The sequence below is a fragment of the Carassius gibelio genome, chromosome B3 (genome assembly GCF_023724105.1).
Source record: "Carassius gibelio isolate Cgi1373 ecotype wild population from Czech Republic chromosome B3, carGib1.2-hapl.c, whole genome shotgun sequence".
NCBI lineage: Eukaryota > Metazoa > Chordata > Actinopteri > Cypriniformes > Cyprinidae > Carassius > Carassius gibelio.
In genome coordinates, this window is record NC_068398.1 from 35,588,055 (window position 1) to 35,610,448 (window position 22,394).

Below are 22,394 nucleotides of genomic sequence, written 5' to 3' on the forward strand. Positions count from 1 at the left end.
AGTCAGACAATTTTCACATGAAGTGTTCAAGTTTCACCAAATTTGGTTAAATGATTCTGAAGTTCTCTGCTTTTATGATTTTTAGAGGTACAACACCAAAATGGCAACAGTGGTCAAATCTGAAGTAGACAGCTAAGAGAGAGAATAGTAGTTTTGCTCCTAATGTTAGGTAAAATTACAGGGTGGTGGCGCTGTTGAGTTGATACACCTAGGGGTTGGTGCTGCTAACCTAAGTATTGAGTAAAATCCTTCTTTTGGGGTTTTGCCACTAACAGGCTTAAGCCAAAAGGGAAAACCTATTAAAATTTTGAGTTAACCTTTTAGCCAACACCCCTCCCCATTATGGGACTCACAGCTGAACTGCGGGTGTCGCTGTTGGACAGTGTTTTCTCTACTTCCTGTTGGCCTTCTGTAGCTAATCGTAGCTCCGTGTAGCCGTTTTTTTTCTCTAGAATCTTTGTCTTACTGTCACTCTCTGTTTTTTAAAGTGATAAAATATAACTTAATTCACACCATATTTCTGATATTATCGATCAATCTTATCAGATTCATTTTGATCATTCACTTTCATTTCCCTGAGTGCAGTACACCTGCAAAGTGTTAGCACTCGTTACCTTGTCATTAGCGTTTTCATTCGAACCTATTGCGGTTTTCTTTTCTCCTCTCCTCTCTCTCGCAGTTTTTCACAAGTTCACATGTGATAAATGCAGGGAAATAGTTAGGCTGACAGAGAAGATTTCAGAATTAGAGACAGTAAGAATGTTAGGGCTCTAGATACGGCTTTGGATGCGTCTAGCTCAGGGATTCCTGTACATTGTTCGGTTCCGGCAACAGAGCCCCTGCAGCAGGGCAACTGGGTGACAGTAGCCGTGTTTCCACTATCGAGCTAAGACCAGGTGTGCTAGTGCGTGCTGTCACTTCCGGGGCTTGATCGAGCCTCGCCGGGGCTTCCTCGGGGCCAATGGCCAGGGTTTTTTGGCCCGACAAAAACCTTGGGCCAAAGCGGGCCAGCTGGGGCTAGAGGAGGGGTTATGATCAAAGGCGGAGTTTCTCCATGTCTGGAGAGCGTCAGCGCGGATCATTTCAGAAAGATAAAAGCTTTAACAGCAGCAACGTTTTAAAATAAGTCGAGCTCAAAACTTACTCTTAGTTAGCAGCAAGTGTTTGAAATAACTGCACGCTAAACATTAACGTTACCATAGTAAACATGGTAAATATGACCGCTTGGAGAAATCAGACGTCAGCTTCTTATTCTCTATCACAATTGTGCATTTATTAAAGGGGTCATGAAATGAGAAACCAAATTTGCCTTGATCTTTTGGAATATAAGAGGTCTTTGTACCATTAAAACGTCCTGCAAGTTTCATAGCTTAAGACGTCCTCCCCATTATAAACGAGCCATTTATTTAATCAAGCTCTAAATACAGCGCGTTCTGGATCCATGGTAAGAAGTGACGTCACGGTGCGAAGTGACATTCCAGCCATTTGCATATGACCGCCTCCAGCACAAGACAACTACGCTCATTTCGTATCGTTGTCGCTCCGCGCGCCTCACAAGTGTTCAGTCGACGGACAGCGAGTTGGTCTGTGTACAGGAAAATTACAATGCCACGCAGATGTGCTGTTCCTGGCTGTGGACAAACAACATCTTTGAATACGCTGCCGAAAGATCCTAACGTCAGGGAAAAATGGATGCAGTTTACTTTTTGAGGAGGTCCCAGTCACGGCAGTGCTAATTTAAGTGTTTGTTCTATACATTTTGAGGATGACAAATACCAATATGATGCTGGCTTTGTCAAAAAACTGTTGCTCAAAGACAAGGCCGTGCCGACTATTCTGTGCTCAACAACGACGACGCAAACTGTAAGTAATGTATTTAAAACTTTAAACTACTTTTTAAAACGCAATTTCATTCATAATGAATAATCACAGTGTTTTTACTTAGTTTACTTGCATATTGTTTTCAGAGACCGCCATGTTCAGGCCCCATATCAAAAGATGTTGGCTGTCAAACTGACCAACCCACTAATACATCTGTGGGCACACAGCTGTCGTTTCGAACCATGAGACCCAAGTGTCGTAGCAAAGGTATTATTTATATAATCCTAACCTGTGTCATCATAATTATATTTATAAGAAGCTTAGAAGCTTTATTGCCTAAAATGAAGTATTTATAGTCCATATTTTTATAATACTGCAATTACAATTGATAGAATAAAACTTTACATTGTATTTTCTAACGTTATAGAAACACAAACGGAGCAGTTCTCAATTCTTTCAAGTGGTGATGTCGCCATACCCTGGACTACTTCACATCATTTTACTTCAACACCTTTAAAAGATGAAAAGCCTTCCAAAAGGTGTCGCTTTGAATTGGAGGAGGAAGAAAGTGTGTCTTTTGAAGAAGTCTGTGACACTCAGGACGTAACATATGACCCTGCTCAGTCTGTCACCAGTGTGACTGAACCATCAAAGCATTCGTAAGTTTTTGTCTTTATCATGTTACGTTTAGCATAAATTTATGTGAACTGTATGTTTTACTGACTCGTAAAACTGATCATGTTGAAAAAAAAATACACTACATTAATTTTTTGTTATTAATTTTCTCTTGTGATAGCATGTACACATCCAAAGCCTCTCATGAAGACACCAAATATATTGTGTTTGAAAACTGTCTTCTTGAACTGTTTGAGACCTGTCCAGTATGTTCAAGAGCCTGCAATATTCAGCCTCGTAGCAATGGGACTTTTTTGGCCATTGATCAACGTTGCCCGCATTGTGAGTACTTCAGACAGTGGAAGAGCCAACCCTGAGTTGGCAGTACCCCTGTTGGTAACCTCCAGCTGTCTGCTTCCCTGTACTTCTCTGGAGCTTCATTCTTCCAGATGAAAAAGGTTTGTTGGGTGTTTTTTTTTTTTACTGTATAAAATAGTTTAAACGTATAATGCATAATTATTATTTTTTTCTTTTGAAGGTATTTGAGTCAATGCATTTGAAGATGTTCACATACAGAACCTTCAGAAGGCATGCCAGCATGTACCTGGAACCACTTATAATATATATGTGGAAGAAGGAACAGGTGGATTTAGTGAAGGATCTCTGTGAGGCGGACAAGGTGATAATTGGTGGCGATATGAGAGCTGATTCCCCAGGTAAAGAGTCCTGCTTGGTGATGCAAGTTCTTCTGCGGTCTTAATAATTTGTTCCTGTATAAACTATTTTATAAAATATTATTTGTATTGTGACATTTTAGGCCATTCAGCAAAGTATGGGAGCTACACCACAATGGATCTTCAAAAGAACCTCATAATAGACATCCAGCTAGTGCAAGTGAGGAAATGCATAGATCACATCATGTCAATGCACACAAAATTACCAGAAAGAATGGCAACAGAGTATGCCTTGCCTGTTTCAAATTAAACAATGTTAAATTATACTTGTATTATAAATTACGATTGCTATTTATAATAGACCTTTTATAATTCAAAGATGTAGTCGGATATGATTACTGTTTTAAAGGAATGAAGTTAACTGACTTTCACTGCCCTGATAACAATTTTTTCACATGAGGTCGGTGGTAGCTACCACATGGAGAAAGAAGGGTTAAAACGAAGCCTGGAATGGCTGGAGGAATGTGGTGTAAGGCTAGACTGCATTGTGACAGACAGACATCTCCAGATTCAAAAGTTTCTGAAAGAAAGAAATGTCACACAGTACTATGATGTCTGGCATTTGGAGAAAGGTATGTTTGAGCTTGAAAAAAACATTTCATGTTAATAAATGGAGTTTTTTTTTTCATTACATAAACAATATTTCTTTTTGGTATTACAATTGATTAGGGTTGTCAAAGAAGTTAGAGCAAATTGCCAGAGACAAGGACTGTTCAATAGTGAAAAAGTGGCAGCACAGCATAAGAAACCATCTCTACTGGACTGCAGCATCCTCTACATCAGGACTAGAGAAGGTAGCCAAGTGGAAGTCCCTCATCAATCACATTCAGGATGTTCACATCCATGATGATCTATTATACCCACAATGTGAACATTCACATCGAGTGTCTAAAGGGGGTCGCACACCGGACGAGAAGCGCAGCGCCGCGTCGCGTCACGTCTTTAAAATTCGAACACATTATTCTCTATGTGAGTACACACACCGGCGGCGCCATTCGGCGTCTGTCCGTGGCGCCCAGCTACGACTCAGAACGCTGTTCAAATTTCTGCCGCGCCACAGAGCGCCATCCACATAGTTTTATATTAAAAAACCCAGATGTTATAAACTGAAACTGAAATTAAAGTACAGCACACTTGTTTCATTCAAATAAAACATTACAAAGTGTTTGGTTACGTTTTCAGCAGCACAGTTGCCTAGACAACAGATACAACAAAAAAATAACAGACTTATTATAATAACACAGATTCTTTTTATTAATTAACGTTAAAAACTCAGCTTTTATCAATTAAAATCATATATTTAAAATTAAAATAATAGATGAAGTTAAAACTCTCCCATCTTGATGCGAAATTGAGCTCACGCATATAGAATGTGCGCGTCCGGTGTGCGATACCTCGAGTTGTCCTACATGTGGCGCGACGCGACGCGGCGCGTCTCGTCCGGTCTGCGACCGCCTTTAAGGGCAGCAGTAAACACTTCAAACCTTGTGAGTGCATAGTATTTCATATTATTACCATTACCAATCAAAGTGGCTGACTGTTGTTCATCTGCGTTTCCCACAGTGCTAATACTGTTTCCATTATCCTTCACACACATTAATACATACTACTATTCCAGGTTCAAAACCACTTTACAGAGTCGAAAAGGTGCTTATTAACAACAGAGTCCTCAAAGATGTAGCAAAGCTCAGCCCTCACTTCCAGACCTCATCCTTGGAGGCCTTTCACAGTGTTATTTTACACTTTGCCCCCAAAAGTGTGGTATTTCCTTTTATTGGAATGCTGTGCAGGTATGCAAAGCAAAGTTGTATAGAACCATCTTATTGACAATTAATAAACCATAAAGTCCGACAATTTCATAATTGTATGTAATACAGGAAGCCTAGCATAAGCTGTAAAGTAATTTGAAAAGCAGTTTTTTGAATGCTTTGTCATTTCTTATTATTTTAAATTTATCTTAAAAAATAATAACACTGTCACTCCTAATTTTTAGTAACTACATGTTTTTTTCTGCTGTTTTAGGTTGTATTTGGCTGGCATGCATTTCAATGAAAATTCAAACCGTCCAAAGGCTACTATACCATCTGGAAAGCCAATGTACAGACTTTTGTTCCCCAAGGCTAAAAAAGGATTGTACACCATAAAACCAGTGACATCCAACCCAACGTACTGTAAGTTTGAATAGATGTTTTAATTAGTAATTTACAAAAAAAATAAACTAAATACAATACACAAAAGTGCATAGAACTTAATTTACAGTATTTCAAAAAAAAAATTCCAGGCTACGTCTACAATCTGATGACACTGCTTTTTGAAAAGGTTCTGCCAGATCCTTTTCCCTACATGGAGGAACTGCAAAAAATTAAAGTGCCTGACAGTCTATGCACACAGTATGACAGACCTTCATTGGAGGAGGCCATTGCTGAGCACGTATCAAGGTTTAGTCAAGGGGCAGTTTGAATCCGACATAGCTGCCTTACGCATCTGGGAATTTTTGCCGTATACACAAGACAACACATGATGGTATTACAACCCTGATCTTTCTGCCTAGATAGCCCCAGCACCAACTGACAAAGCTTATGTAAGCCAAATGCCTGTAGCGCCTGATGGAAACAGAGAAAAGACATTTCAAATTATACATTCGGGGGGCAAAAGATTGAATAATTTGAGTTTATTGAATGTAACAGGTGGTTTTTAGGCTATCCTGGGTTTTTGTTTTGGCAGGCCTATACCTGTCTGGCGCCCAAACAAGTTGAATTAAATTTATTTATCATTTATCAAAGTTAACCGCAAATTGTTCTCTGGGGCCCACCACCGTTACAGAGTGGCGCCCGAACAGGGACCTTGAACCCACAGATCAAGTGTGAATTATGACTTAAATGTGAAAAAAAAAAAAAAAAAATCAGACTGTTTGTGTTTTTTTTTTTTGAATTTGGGTGTTGATTGATTTTTTGAATTTGAACTTTTTTGAAAAGTTATTTGAATGTTTTTGTTTCCTTTTTTCACTTGAAACAATTGTGTGAGAAAATTGAAAGTTTGTATCTGTAAGAAATTACTAAATGCTAATATTGGTGGAACTGTTTATTTAACCTTTTTGTTTATTATTTTGCCCCTATTGAATATTGTAGTTTGTTATTTTGTCCCGGTTTGTTAATTTCCCTTTAACATTTACACACTCATTTACTGATTTTACTTTACACATAGTTTATACATCAAAATGACCTCCACACCCTCCCCATCAACCTCCACGTGTGTGGATATTGAGGTCCCTGAAGTGGACACGCCCATGTGGGAAAGAAAAGAGAAGATTGATCAATCAAAAGAGGTATCCATATCTACACCCATCTCCCTCTCTGCACCCCCCAGCCCAGAAGTGCCAACCACCACATCTTCTACTGCTACGGCAGCAAAAAGTGACCATCTTCGACTAACGTTCCCCACATTTGGAAGGCCATCTGATGACGCAGACCCTTTAAATTATTTAACTCGATGTCAGGACTTTTTGGCCTTACACCCCTTATCAGATGTGGATCTTCTGGCTACTTTTCGCACAGTCTTACATGGAACTGCACGTGACTGGTGGGAAGTTGCTCGCTCTTCTACTTTCTCCTGGACTGAATTCGAAGCTGCTTTCCTCTCTGCTTTTGTTTCAGAGGACTATGAGGACGAGTTAGCGGAGCGAGTCAGGACTAGGACTCAAGGAGAACGAGAACCTATTAGAGATTTTGCCTTTTCCTACAGAGCATTGTGCAAGAGATGGAAGAGCACATTAACAGAATGCGACATTGTAAAAATGATTTTAAAAAATATTAAACCTCACCTTGCCAGTCAACTACGCAGTCGAGTGTCTACCGTGGAAGAATTGGTGAAGCTAGGTCATCAATTGGAAAAGGACTATGAGCAGCAACTCCGGTATGATGGAGGATCACACCCTAAACAACAGCCTATACTGCCCAGACCTCCAGCGAATCGCTCTATGGACAAGTCCCAAGTTCAGTGCTGGCGGTGTAAAGGACATCATTCCCCAGGGAACTGCCCTTATTTTACATCTCTTTCAAGTCAACCAACCCATCAGTCTCAACCATCTCACCAAAAACGACCACCCCAAAATCTAAAACAGGGGGGATTACCCTCCCACAGCACTGTCTCAGCCACTGCGGAATCACTTCTTGGAGACGTTCCACCGTTCCAATCTATTACCTCCAGTCTGAGAACTAACCAGGTTGGTGACAACCAACAATTCACAGTACCCCAACAGCTAGTAGTCCCCATCACCATCGGCACCTGGAAAGGTAAAGCTATCGTGGACACTGGAGCTAGCTATACTCTGATACATGAGAGTCTATGGAAGGCTCTTAAACCCCAAGATAGTCTCCATCCATGGAACTTGGGGCCTCTATACCTAGCAAACGGCGAGGCTGAAGTTCCCCTGGGGTGGATAAAGGTGCAGATTACCCTACATAAAACAAAGACTTCTATGAAGGCTGTAGTGCTTACCTCCACATCCCTTACTTATGTAGCAGTGTTGGGATTAGATTTCATTTTCCTGAGTGGCCTCCAACTTAATGTCGCAGACAGAAAATACTCCTTCAAATGTGCTCCTGAGGAGGAATACTACTTCCAACTGGGACAAGCAAGTATACCTGCCAGTAGAGATCCATGCCAACGAGCATCAAAGAAGTCTAGGAGTTCCCAACACAATCTTTCATTACTAAGTTCTGTTCCTCCTCCTCAACCTCTACGGGCATCTCGAGATGTGGACCCTACTGTTACAGAGGATCAAGTATTAATTGACAATGCATTAAAAGAAGCAACTTTACCCCACGATGAAGAAATTCAGCTACGCCACCTCTTGGAGTCCCATCGAACAGTGTGTACTCGCCGACCTGGACGTACAACTGTTCTTCAGCACTGTCTGTACACTCGTCATCCCGTACCCATTAAACAACGACCATATCGGCTCACACCAGCAAAGCAAGCCATAGTAAAGGAACAGATTGAAGAAATGCTAAAAGCTGACATCATAGAACCCTCTTATTCAGCATGGGCATCACCAGTTGTCTTAGTCCCCAAAAAAGATGGAAGTCTCAGGTTCTGTGTTGATTATAGAAAGATCAATGCTCTCACTGAGAGCGATGCATATCCAATTCCTAACATCACAGAGATCCTCGAGTCACTTTCTGATGCAGCCATTTTTTCAACTTTAGACCTTAACTGTGGTTATTGGCAGGTACCCATGGATCCTGAGAGCAAGTCGAAGACTGCCTCCATCACCTCTGGGGGGTTGTACCATTCCTTTTGGTCTGAAGAATGCCCCAGCCACTTTTCAAAGGCTGATGGAGCAAGTCCTGAAATAATTGCTTGGAAAAATATGTTTCGTCTATATTGATGATATCATTGTTTATTCACCATCTATGGCCCAGCATTTCCTGGACATCCAGAGCATCCTTCAACAATTGCAAACAGCTGGGTTGACATTAAACCTAACAAAATGCAAGTTTTGTCTTCATGAGATCACCTTCCTTGGTCATGTATTGAACGGACAGGGAATTACTGCTGATCCAAGTAAGGTGGAAGCAATCCGCACTTATCCAGTGCCACATAATCTTAAAGAAGTCCAGAAGTCCCGCTTCCTAGGATTGGCGGGGTGGTACCACCGATTTGTGCCAGACTTCTCCAAGATCGCAGAGCCTCTCAACACCCTAAGAAAGAAAGGACACTCATTTCAGTGGACGTCACAATGCCAACAAGCTTTTGAGCATTTAAAATCATGCCTTACGTCTCCCCTATCCTCGGACCCCCGATCTCCAACTACCCTTTACAGTGTACACTGACGCAAGCGACATCGGCTTGGGTGCTGTATTAACACAGCGCAAAGAACAAGGAGGTGAGGAAGTGATAGCCTATGCCAGTAGGTCTCTGAATAAAGCGGAGAAAAACTATTCTACCACCGAAAAGGAATGTCTTGCTGTGGTGTGGGCTCTGGATAAATGGCAGCATTACTTAGAACCCCAACTGTTCACCGTAATCACTGACCACTCTGCATTGCAATGGGTGATGAGCTCCACGAAGACAACTACAAAGGTTTGATTTTGTGATGGAGTACAGGAAAGGAAAGTTGAATGTAGCACCTGATGCTCTTTCACGAAGGTATTACCTACCTGGATGCAGTGTGTACACCAATCAGAAAGAGGAGGCAGAGTTTCCAATCACCCCTGAAAGCATCTGGAAAGAACAACATCATGATTATGAAATTAGGAAAATATTTCAGGCATTAGCAATGGACGAACTCGATGTGAAGGAACAGTATGCAGTATTGGAAGACAAATTGTATCACACCACTCATCTGGCCGATGGTCGAGTCCGTTACCGTGTTGTCATTCCTAGCAGGCTTGTACCCAAAATTCTCCATTATTACCATTCCAATCCCATGAGTGGACATCTTGGAATTTTCAAGACTTATAAAAGAGTACAAGATGTTGCCTACTGGTCTGGCATGTGGGCGGATGTAAAAACGCATGTCAAGAGGTGTGTAACATGTCAAACTCTCAAGAGTGACAACAAAAAACCAGCAGGAAAACTGCAACCCATTACTACATTGCCTACATTGCCCTGTTCGGGCGCCACTCTGTAACGGTGGTGGGCCCCAGAGAACAATTTGCGGTTAACTTTGATAAATGATAAATAAATTTAATTCAACTTGTTCGGGCGCCAGACAGGTATAGGCCTGGCAAAACAAAAACCCAGGATAGCCTAAATACCACCTGTTACATTCAATAAACTCAAATTATTCAATCTTTTGCCCCCCCCCCCCCCCCAATCATAACTTGTAATTACCAACAATAGATTTACTCCACACACTGCCAAAGAAAGTCACCACTGGTTTTATTACCACCAAACAATAAAAGAGAAAAAATGAAAAGAAAAATCACAGCCACAATAAAATAAACAAAACAAAAGAAAACAGATTAATAGAAAATTTGAACAATTTCAGATGAGTCAAATGTTCAATTTAACTTATTTTCTCTTTGTTCCAAGCATATATTTTTAACCCATAGTAAGTCAATTATGTCACAGTTCGTGGCAACAGGGCTTTCAGCAGTAATTCACATTTACATTTTAAATACCAATTTGTTCATATAAGTAACACACTGAATAAGCAGTTCGTAGGAGTAAGAGGAAAAAACAAAATCAACAAAACCATGTGTATCAATCAGGCTCGATAACAGAATCAAAACTAAATAAAATAAACATGTAAGTGTGTGTGGGACTGATTGCGCATGTTGGACTGTTTGTTTCAGCTTCTCTCCCACACCTCTCACGACTGAACACTGGTGACGTTATTTTTTTCTCCGTGTGTGAGCCTCACCCCTATATTTACTTCTTCCCTTAATTGATATGCATGCCTCCAGTTACGTCATTGATTTGTGAAATCAAAAGTGAAAGTAAACAAGTGGCCCATGGAGTTTTCCATTCTGCCACAGGACATTGCACCACAATTGCCACAAGTGCACCTGTGAATGTTTAAAGCAATCATAAATGTATTTGATATGACACCTATTTATGTAGAATTGTCATTTTAAGGATATTTACAATATTACTTTTAATCACTGGCTAATATAAACACATTTGTATAAGAGAATCTTGAAAATATGTCACTTTTCTAGTAGGCCTACATGTGATAGAAAATTAAAAATGTTGCCTTATCAATGCTGCATCTTCAAATATGGCCTGTGCATGCATATTTGTCCGTGGTACACCCTATCATTTCATTGAAATTAGGTAAATAATGTTAAACTGTTAGCAAATTAAGCTATAGGATAATTATGCAACAATAATCCGTTTTCAAATGTCTCGGGTTACAATTTTTTTATTAATTCAAAATAGTTTCCCTTTCCATGTGGACGCAGGCTGATCCAGTCTTCGTTGTTGTGGTGATGGTTCATTTTCGTCTGATTCCTCATCTGATTCTGGCTCAAACATATAAGGTTTTATCATTGCAAGAGCCATCGCTTCGAATGCATTACCCGCTACTAAACAGTTACGCTCAATCCGCAAATTAGGGGTGGGCGGATCGATCTAAATATCGATAGTATCGATGCCAACACTGGTATTGGTATCGGATCGATACAATTCTAATTGAATCGATATTTTAATTTAAATATCTCTCATCTACGTTCATTATACTTTGCTCGTGTCTTCTACCTCAACAATCCTGAGCAAACGCTGCTTTCATATCCTGGCCCATTTTGCTACTCCTCCTCCCCCTCCTGCTGCTCTGCTGTGAGTCGTTGTTGTGTCGTCACGTGACTCACTGACACAACGCGCCGAGGAGCAGCGAACAGAGTTGAGCGAAGCTGATAGCACATTGAAGTCCAGAAGGGGGGCTCAGGGAATGTAATTGCACAGGTATATTTGTTATTTGTTTGTTTTTCAGTAATAATTGGGTGCACTTTATTTCATTTGCTTTTAAAACCAGAAAAAAAGGAGATATTTTTTTTTTGTTCTTTATTTTTTATTTTTATTTTTTTAAAAGGCTGTAAAGAATTCATTCTACAGTGCCTAATAACTAATAATTTTGTGGACTTCAATACATTAATAAAAAATATTGCCTAAATAATTGATCATTCATCCACCTCAGAAATAATGACAGACCTACTGCACTCCCCTACACAAGTTTTTTTTTTTTTTTTTTAAGTAAAAAGTATCGTATTGGTATCGGTATCTGCGATACTGACCCTATATCGCCCACCTCTACCGCAAATGTTCTGGCTGGGGGTGTTAGTAATTGATCCATACGCACTGTCGTTAGCCAATCATAACAGTGGGCGTTAACACTGAACTCTTAAAGGGGAAACAACCCAAAAACAGACTGTTTGAATCAAAGGATGAGAAACAGGGTGGGAAAATGTAATAATTCACTACATTTTAAAAGGTTTTTTTTTTTTTTTTTACTATAGTAATACTATAATTGCATCTAGGGGACCATAAAAATAAAATAAAGAAACCCATGTCATGACCCCTTTAAGTAACATTTTATCTGTCGTATCGTGAGTTTAGCTCCACGCTGCATATCATCAAAATATAATAATGATTTTTGTTCGGGAGCTTTTATAAAAATAGCGAGTCTGCCCTGCGGATCATTTCAGAAAGATAACAGCTTTAACACCAGCATTAAACACTTTTTTTTAATAAGTCGAGCTCAAAACTCTGTCAGCAGCGAGTGTTTGAAATAACTTGATCCAATGTGGATTATAATCACCATACAAGGCAGAAATATTTATAAGCGATGAAAAAGATATGCGCTAAACATGTTACCATAGTAAGCATGGTAAAATATGACCGCTTGAAGAAATCAGACGTCAGCTTCTTATTCTTTATCACAATCGTGTATTTATTAAGTAACTTATATTATCTGTCACAAGCCTTTTGAGAGTTTATCTCACGTTGCCTATCATAAAAGAATATAGCCTAATAATGTTTTTTGTTCGGGAGCTTTTATAAAAATAGAGATTATCATTCATTCTAAATATGACGGCTAGAGTCCTGCACGGTTTCGGGTACCCGCAAATTTGGCTGAAACGGGTGAAAAATATCCAACTGTGTCGGATAGGGGTGCGGGTAGGGTCAGACACAGGGAAACACGGGTCTAAACACGGGTTCAAAACAGTCACGTGCAGATGTGACAGTTGTTACGTCACCTGCTGTGTTTAGCCAATTGAGGGCGCTCACAGGCTATAAAAAGGTAAATGATGTGCTACCTGAGATACGTCACCTGTTGAATTGTTGCGTCAGTAACGCGTTTCCGTCACTTCCGCACTTCCGTCATTCCCTGGCGCTATCAAACATCAAGGTAAGCAGAAAGCGCTTCTAGTGTGTTGGCTGTGGCTCCATTATTTGGTTAATACAGTTTTCATGTGTGTTTATAGGTTGCAATTAATTTGGAGCATCGGTTTCGATTCAGTGACTGCTGCCGTGCGGCTATGTAAACAAGCCGTGCGTAGACTTTAACGACGGTAGGAAGAATGCTTTGTGTATTTATTCATGACGCACATATTATAGCAACTGAAAGTTGAGAACGATAACTTGCCCCTGTCGCAGCTGTGAGACCCAATGCAGTCGATGTAATTTTGTTAATTCCTACCCTGGCCTTGGTTGTAAGAGTCCTGTCGTGTGTGCTATTCAAATCTCCTTGACGATTGGTAAGATATTTTTGATCTGTTCCCGTATTGGGATGGGAGAGAACCAATCTAACAGTCTCGTTTTTGTGTATAAGTTTGGAGAAGCCTGCTTTTCATTTGAGGCACTCGTGTCCTTTTACAGCTGCATTGCTGTCCTGTTTCCAGAAACTATTTTTTATTATTATTTTCCTTTTTTCCCCAAACAATCCTTCGGGTTTCTAATATTATCATCTTGTTTTCAAATATTATTTTTTTCTCGATTTCTTGTTTTTTTTTTTTCAATATTGTTGCTCTGGTTGTTTTTCATTGATTTTGTCTACCTGCATCAGTTGCATTCTCTGCTATTATTTTTGATATTTGAATTGTTTTACGACAAAGTCCTAATTGCTTGACCTCCTTTCTGCCTTCATATTCTTATATCTTGTTGAATTTGTTCCTGTTTCCATTTATTTGTTTATTTCTGTGGTAGGTTTATATTGTTGTTTTGTTTCTTCATATAAATATAAATATTTTTGTCTTGGCAGGGTCTGGGCACCAGGGCAGAGGACCAGCTTATTTTAGGTGGTGGCACCCCCGTCACAGTGTGCAGTGATTTCTCACAGTGTGTTGTGGTGCGTCTTCAAGTGTGTGTGTGTGTGTGTGTGCACGTGTGTGTGCACACCGTGATTCACTTATAGGTGGTGTGGTCTGGTCAGCCGCTGTCTTGTGGTAAGCTCCAGCCCCTTGCCTTTTGGCATTGTATCAAATTTCTCTTGGTGGCCCATTGGGCTGAATAACCAAATGCTCCATTGCCTATTTTAATATTGGTTTTAACTGTCAATAAAAAGATTATTTTTATATTGCTACCTCTGTCTCTGACTCGTATATAATTGGTGATACGAACCTGTGTTTGCCCTTTTAAAAGGTGTTTGATTAAAATCTTTGGGTGAAATTCCCATCGTGGCGTAGTCTGGTTATATTTATTATTGTAAGTCGCTCCCCCGTGACGTAACATTTTCAGTCCCCACCGACCCCCCGCGCCACACAAACATAAAAATAGGCCTACGTTCCACTTTAAAAAAAAATAAAAAATCACCACAGCGCGAACGGCTGCATGAGTCATAGTTAACAGACGTTAAGATCAGTGAAGATCAGCCAGCTGGTTTTTTTTCCCGTTGTTTTTGTTTTCCGTTCATATATATATATATATATATATATATATATATTCTCAATTTTGTATTTTATTATGAGATATTTTATTCTAATGTGATCAGTGACTGACGGACCAAAGAGCACGTATTTCGACATTTTTAGTAAAAAGTGAAATATAAATTCTCAGAAAATGCATTAAATACCAGTATATTGAAACGTCTGTTTATAGCCTACTCCATTAATATAGGAGTCCAGACATTGGAAAATATCAGTCCACATGTGTTTTATATTTAATTTGAGGGAAATAGACATGTATGCATGCGTGATACAAAAAATATTTAAATATAAGGTTGCAAAATATTTTTTAGTAATTCTGTCAATTACACTAAGGTAATTTCATTGTCTGCTATATATTTGCTTCTTATTTATTAAAATATGGGCAATTGATAGATAAAACATTGATCAAAATTAAGATACAATGTATAAAAAACGAATATCTTAAAAAGAGTTTTCCATAACTTATGTCAATAAAATTTGAAAAAAGTGTGTCTAATGTGATTTGCTTAACTGATTTGATTTCGGGTGCGGGTCGGGTGTCGGTTCTATTTTAAGCGGGTCGGGTGCGGATTTTAATTAGTGCTGCTGTCGGAAAACGGGTCAGATGCGGTTTTAAACACTGCGGGTACGGGCGGGTACTGATTTACAAAATTGGCCCGTGCAGCTCTCTGATGACGGCTACTGAGCAGGCTATTTTCATGAGCGTTAAAAATAAATAAATGAAATAGTGTATTTATGTGTGATTAATTTTGAGTCCTGATAAATTAAATCAATTCTATAGTTAAAACATCGATGCTTTTGAATTTGAATATAGCTTTAACAAAGCATGCAAACAAATGGCCGCTTTTATCATGTTTGTTTTGTGATCGCGCATGTTCCAGTGACTTATTTCTTAGTTTTCTGATAACTTCTCTTTGTTTGTGAAATGATGAGGTTGCATGACGTTGTTCTGAGAGGCGTGTAAAGGGCGTGTTTAGTGACGTGCAGCGGAGCTTCAGGCTCCACTGTGGAAACCCTGCGCTATTCTGGCCTCTGTGCTACTGGCCGGCCCGGCCCACTTTAAGCCCTGGCTCGCACTGGCCTGACAGTGGAAATGCGGCTATTGAGGCAGTGTAGTCGTGGGTCAAAACACCGCTCTTCTGTTCCAATCAAAACCTTAAACAGGTTCTCCCCACTCAGTGATGTACCCACTGAGAAATCTGATGAAAGTGCTCTAGTTATTGGTGATTCTATTGTACAGAACGTGAATATAGAGAGACCAGCCACCATAGTCAAATGTTTACCGTGAGCCAGATCGACTGACATCTTGGCAAATTTAAAAGTGCTGACTAATGCTATACGTTAATACAGTAAGAGGTATTTAGAGGTACAGTGTCAGACACTGTAAATGCTCTGGTCACCTCTCTGCTTACCGTGGTGACGAGATGCATAGCAGATTGTTATCACTCAATGGCTGGATGTCTAAGTGGTGCCCACAGAATAACATAGGTTTCATAGACAATTGGACGAGCTTTTGGGGCAGACCTGACCAGTTGAAAAGAGATGGTCTTCATCCCTTCTGGGGTGGCGAAACTCTTCTCTCTAGAAATATGGCAAATAGTCTTACTGTTTATACTTGACTAACTGGGGCGCAGGTCAGGAAGCAGACAGACTGGCTAAACCGACCGTCTGCTAGCTGCCTCACATCACAGAGGTCAGTTAATTCTCAGCACATAGAGACTCTTTCACCTAGATATCACACTATAGAGACTGTCTGTTCCTCGAACTAGAAAATACAAAAAACGTCCAAACCAAGTTAAGATTAACAATTTAACTGAGGTTCAACAAATAAAAAACAGATGCAATATGGATAAACAAATGCTAAAGCTTGGCTTCTTGAATATCGGATCCCTTTCTACGAAAACACTTTTTGTAAATAATATGATCATACACTGATCATAGTATAGATCTGCTCTGTTTGACAGAAACCTGGTTGAAACCTGATGATTACATTATTTTAATTGAGTCCACCCCCCCAAGATTACTGTTATAAACATGAGCCTCGGCTAAAGGGTAAAGGGGGAGGTGTTTCTTCAATTTATGACAACGTTTTCAGGATTTCTCAGAGGGCAGTAATGGTGCTTCATATAACATTATCCAGAGAAACAAATGTTAATGATAAATCCCGTTATGTTTGTACTGGCTTCTGTAGTTTGGTGATTTTACATCCGAGTTAGTTCTGGCTGCAGATAAAGTTTTAATAGTTGGTGGATTTTAATATCCATGTTGATAATGAAAAAGATGCATTGGGATCAGCATTTATAGTCATTCTGAACTCTATTGGGGTTAGACAACACATTTAAGGACCTACTCATTGTCGAAATCATAATCTAGATTTTATACGGTCACAAGGAATTGATGTTGATAGTGTTGAAATTATTCAGCCAAATGATGATATCTCAGATCATTATTTGGTTTTGTGTAAACTTCATACAGCCAAAATTGTAAATTCTACTTCTTGTTACAAGTATGGAAGAACCATCACTTCTACCACAAAAGACTGCTTTTTAAGTTATCTTCCTGATGTATCCAAATTCCTTAGCATATCCAAAACCTCAGAACAACTTGAAGTAACAGACACTGTGGACTCTCTCTTTTATTGCACTTTAAATACAGTTGCTCCTTTACGCTTAAGGAAGGTTAAGGAAAACAGTTTGACACCATGGTATAATGAGCATACTCGCACCCTAAAGAGAGCAGCCCGAAAAATGGAGCGCAGCTGGAGGAAAACAAAACTAGAGTTATTTCGTATTGCTTGGCGGGAAAAGTAACATATCCTACAGAAAAGCATTAAAAACTGCTAGATCCGATTACTTTTTCTTTTTTTAGAACAAAACAAACATAACCCCAGGTATTTATTCAATACAGTGGCTAAATTAATGAAAAATAAAGCCTCAACAAGTGTTGACATTTCCCAACACCACAGCAGTAATGACTTTATGAACTACTTTACTTCTAAAATAGATACTATTAGAGATAAAATTGCAACCATTCAGCCTCAGATACAGCATCGCATCAGTGCACTATAGACTCATAGATCCTCTTCTGACTATTAATAATTCCTCATTGCCATAAGGATGTGTCCCCAAAACCTTCAAACTGGCTGTTATTAAGCCTCTCATCAAAAAACCACAACTTGACCCCAAAGAACTAGTCAATTATAGACCAATCTCGAATCTCACTTTTCTGTCCAAGATACTAGAAAAGGTGGTATCCTCACAGTTATATTCCTTCTTAGAGAAAAATGGTATATGTGAGGATTTCCAGTCAGGATTTAGACCGTATCTGTATAGTACGGAGAATGCTCTCCTTAAGAGTTACAAATGATCTGCTCTTATCATCTGATCGTGGGTGTATTTCTCTATTAGTTTTATTGGATCTTAGTGTTGCGTTTGACACAATTGACCACAACATTCTTTTACATAGACTTGAACACTCAGTATTTGAATGAGCTCCTTTTACATTATAATCCTCTACGTCCGCTACGTTCTCAAGACTCAATATCAAAATCAACTGCGGGCGGCAGATCCTTTTCCTATTTGGCGCCTATACTCTGGAATAACCTACCTAACATTGTTCGGGAGGCAGACACACTCTTGCAGTTTAAATCTAGATTAAAGTCCCATCTCTTTAACCTGGCTTACACATAACATACTTATATGCTTTTAATATCCAAATCTGTTAAAGGATTTTTAGGCTGCATTAATTCGGTAAACCTGAACCAGGAACACTTCCCATAACACCCTATGCACTTGCTACATCATTAGAAGAATGGCATCTATGCTAATATTTGTCCGTTTCTCTCTTATTTCGAGGTCACCGTAGCCACCAGATTCAGTCTGTATCCAGATCAGAGGGTCACTGCAGTCACCCGGATCCAGTACGTATCCAGACCAGATGGTGGATCAGCACCTAGAAAGGACCTCTACTGCCCTGAAAGACAGCGGAGACCAGGACAACTAGAGCCCCAGATACAGATCCCCTGTAAAGACCTTGTCTCAGAGGACCACCAGGACAAGACCACAGGAAACAGATGATTCTTCTGCACAATCTGACTTTGCTGCAGTCTGGAAATGAACTACTGGTTTCGTCTGGTCAGAGGAGAACTGGCCCCCCAACTGAGCCTGGTTTCTCCAAAGGTTTTTTTCTCCATTCTGTCACCGATGGAGTTTCGGTTCCTTGCCGCTGTCGCCTCTGGCTTGCTTAGTTGGGTTCACTTCATCTACAGCGATATCGTTGACTTGATTGCAAATAAATGCACAGACACTATTTAAACTGAACAGAGATGACATCACTGAATTCAATGATGAACTGCCTTTAACTATCATTTTGCATTATTGACACAATGTTTTCCTAATGAATGTTGTTCAGTTGCTTTGACGCAATGTATTTTGTATAAAGCGCTTTATAAATAAAGGTGACTTGGCTTGACTCTTGAAAACAGCAAAACTATCTGAAGAGTCTCAGAAGTTCTACATAACATGGCAAACAACAAATCACCAGGAAGGTTTTCCCAAAAGACGCCATCCAAATGACAGCTCTGCATCCAATCTGAGGCACGGGGATTGCCTGAGATGAGGCAACAAGCGAATCTCCAACTTTGCATTTCAGCGGAAAAGCAAATAAAATGAACAAACCTCATTTCTTCCTACACTATGGCCTCATTAACAGAGCATTATGGGCAACCTCACCAGCTAGCATTAAGGCGCATTGCAGACCTGATGGAGTCGCCTAACATTCGTAGTCAGGACATCACTGCCTTTAAAGGATTTGCTCTCAGGGTGAGAGCCTTGATTGGCATGCTCGACCAGCTTGGAGAGAAAGGTCATATTGAGCTTTAATGTGGGTCTCGTGTCACTAGGCTTATGTCCAAGCTTCCACAAGATCTGCGGTCTGGGTTTATGAGATACCTACATCCCCTCAGCATCCGTGTCCCTACGCTATTAGACTTCGCCCGCTGGCTGGAGTTTGAGCTGCAGATTGAGGAGTATGGATATGAGTCCCGACCCCAAGAGAACCCAGACAGTAAGAGGGATAGACGGAAGGACTCAAAGTTTGGCAGGCTAACCACCGTCCTCAATGGAACTGAACAATCTTCTAGTTGCCCGACTGTCCCAGTATTCTCATCTACCACTGCCAATCCACAAGGCAAAGACGCCCTACCCTGCCCATACTGTACCAACGCCCTGCATTATCTGAACCAGTGCACCAACTTCAGCCGGTTAACCACTGAGCAGCGGAGAGACTGGGTTAAGAAAAACAGGCGGTGCTGGCGTTGTGGTCGTTGTCACCAGGCCACACAGTGCAAACTGAAGGCCAGGTGCAGGAGTTGTAATGGCAGACATCTGGCAGCTCTCCACGACCTTAACATTAGACCAGCTACCACTAGACATCAGCCACAGAGAACACATCATGTTTAGTGAGTACTGCTAATGTAGTTCTCTATCTGGATAGGCCGTCTGGCAGCAGTCAAGTGCTCCTAAAGGTGACAAAGGTTGTGCTACACAATGGACAGCATGCTATGGAGACCTACGCGATACTGGATGATGGGTCAGAGCGCAAGATGCTACTTCCAGCTGCCGCTAAGGAGCTTAAACTTAACCCTCTGGAGTCTAAGGGTATTTTTGGGGCCTGGAGAAGTTTTGTCATGCCCTGACATTTGTGCTTTTTTCAGTTTCTAATAAATATCTAAATGGGTAAAGTCTAATCTCACTGTAATCAGCACAAACTCGGGCTATAATAATATGTGAAATGCATGTACGTACATAATTGTGTTTTTGAGAAAAAAAATATTATGCGTGGTTAGTGAAAAACTAAAAATGTTAAAACACTTGAAAAGGCCATAAAACACATAAAGAACAATGGTTGCCGGGATTTTTTGAGAACTGGAGCTTGTAGCGTAGAATTTTTCTTTCTAAATTATGTGAAAATCATCTTGTTTACTCACTCACAGAAAACAATATATTGATTTAAATTTTCTAACACACTTTTTGTTGGTAAAAGTTACAGTATTGTTCAAAATAATAGCAGTACAATGTGACTAACCAGAATAATCAAGGTTTTTAGTATATTTTTTATTGCTACGTGGCAAACAAGTTACCAGTAGGTTCAGTAGATTGTCAGAAAACAAACAAGACCCAGCATTCATGATATGCACGCTCTTAAGGCTGTGCAATTGGGCAATTAGTTGAAAGGGGTGTGTTCAAAAAAATAGCAGTGTCTACCTTTGACTGTACAAACTCAAAACTATTTTGTACAAACATTTTTTTTTTTTCTGGGATTTAGCAATCCTGTGAATCACTAAACTAATATTTAGTTGTATGACCACAGTTTTTTAAAACTGCTTGACATCTGTGTGGCATGGAGTCAACCAACTTGTGGCACCTCTCAGCTGTTATTCCACTCCATGATTCTTTAACAACATTCCACAATTCATTCACATTTCTTGGTTTTGCTTCAGAAACATATCACCCCACAAGTTCTCAATTGGATTAAGGTCTGGAGATTGGGCTGGCCACTCCATAACATTAGTTTTGTTGGTTTGGAACCAAGACTTTGCCCGTTTACTAGTGTGTTTTGGGTCATTGTCTTGTTGAAACAACCATTTCAAGGGCATGTCCTCTTCAGCATAGGGCAACATGACCTCTTCAAGTATTTTAACATATGCAAACTGATCCATGATCCCTGGTATGCGATAAATAGGCCCAACACCATAGTAGGAGAAACATGCCCATATCATGATGCTTGCACCTCCATGCTTCACTGTCTTCACTGTGTACTGTGGCTTGAATTCAGAGTTTGGGGGTCGTCTCACAAACTGCCTGTGGCCCTTGGACCCAAAAAGAACAATTTTACTCTCATCAGTCCACAAAATGTTCCTCCATTTCTCTTTAGGCCAGTTGATGTGTTCTTTGGCAAATTGTAACCTCTTCTGCACATGCCTTTTTTTTTAACAGAGGGACTTTGCGGGGGATTCTTGAAAATAGATTAGCTTCACACAGACGTCTTCTAACTGTCACAGTACTTACAGGTAACTCCAGACTGTCTTTGATCATCCTGGAGGTGATCATTGGCTGAGCCTTTGCCATTCTGGTTATTCTTCTATCCATTTTGATGGTTGTCTTCCGTTTTCTTCCACGTCTCTCTGGTTTTGCTCTCCATTTTGAGGCATTGGAGATCATTTTAGCTGAACAGCCTATCATTTTTTGCACCTCTTTATAGGTTTTCCCCTCTCTAATCAACTTTTTAATCAAAGTACGCTGTTCTTCTGAACAATGTCTTGAACGACCCATTTTCCTCAGCTTTCAAATGCATGTTCAACAAGTGTTGGCTTCATCCTTAAATAGGGGCCACCTGATTCACACCTGTTTCTTCACAAAATTGATGACCTCAGTGATTGAATGCCACACTGCTATTTTTTTGAACACACCCCTTTCAACTAATTCAACTAATTGCCCAATTGCACAGCCTTAAGAGCGTGCATATCATGAATGCTGGGTCTCATTTGTTTTCTGAGAATCTACTGAACCTACTGGTAACTTGTTTGCCACGTAGCAATAAAAAAATATACGAAAAACCTTGATTATTCTGGTTAGTCACATTGTACTGCTATTATTTTGAACAATACTGTATATGTGAGTAGGCGTCAACTACCATGAATATCATTGTGATTTACACCTGAGAAGACAAAGGCCTGCATAATGAGCTGCATAATGAGCCTCTCATTCAGCTGTGCCACTGTGAGGGAGGACTTACAAGAAAGAATGTGAGAATAAAATAAAAGTATATAATTTTATGTTTGTAGTTTATTAAGAAT

General features: G+C 40.0%; 1 protein-coding gene and 1 long non-coding RNA gene across 3 annotated transcripts in view; both read left to right on the plus strand.

The window, feature by feature from the left end:
* Positions 1-22,394, plus strand: part of LOC127953394 (zinc finger protein 501-like) — a 485,311-nt gene that overhangs the window by 29,682 nt on the left and 433,235 nt on the right. The window lies entirely within an intron of this gene.
* LOC127953498 (uncharacterized) lies at positions 3,597-5,837 on the plus strand. The gene is made up of 5 exons (XR_008153262.1): positions 3,597-3,742; positions 3,840-3,964; positions 4,789-4,960; positions 5,193-5,341; positions 5,452-5,837. It is a non-coding gene; the product is annotated as an uncharacterized LOC127953498 (long non-coding RNA).